The sequence below is a fragment of the Bison bison genome, unplaced genomic scaffold, assembly GCF_000754665.1.
Source record: "Bison bison bison isolate TAMUID 2011002044 unplaced genomic scaffold, Bison_UMD1.0 scf7180017864267, whole genome shotgun sequence".
Classification (NCBI taxonomy): Eukaryota; Metazoa; Chordata; class Mammalia; order Artiodactyla; family Bovidae; genus Bison; species Bison bison.
Genome location: NW_011494839.1, coordinates 335,946 through 336,259, shown reverse-complemented (window position 1 = coordinate 336,259; position 314 = coordinate 335,946). Strand labels below are relative to the sequence as shown.

At 50.0% G+C, this 314-nt stretch overlaps 1 protein-coding gene across 1 annotated transcript in view; it reads left to right on the top strand.

Moving 5' to 3' along the window:
* Positions 1 to 314, top strand: part of LOC104994821 (chromosome unknown open reading frame, human C8orf34) — a gene marked incomplete at its 3' end in the record, with an annotated part of 362,913 nt that overhangs the window by 126,683 nt on the left and 235,916 nt on the right. The window lies entirely within an intron of this gene.

The following is a 314-nucleotide window of genomic DNA, read 5'->3' as shown; positions in this document are numbered from 1 at the left end:
CATCCAGTGGGAGGAGGTAGAGGGGTCGGCCACTTTCAATTGTCCTTTTCCAGGTGATCCTTGTTTAGAACTTGTGTTAGACCAAAGCAAAGTGGAGTCCTGGAGTATATTAATGGGCTTTCCCACATGGCTCAGTGGTAAAGCGGAGAAGGCAATGGCACCCCACTCAAGCACTCTTGCTTGGAAAATCCCATGGACGGAGGAGCCTGGTAGGCTGCAGTCCATGGGGTTGCTAAGAGTCGGACACGACTGAGTGACTTCACTTTCACTTTTCACTTTCACGCATTGGAGAAGATAATGGCAACCCACTCCAT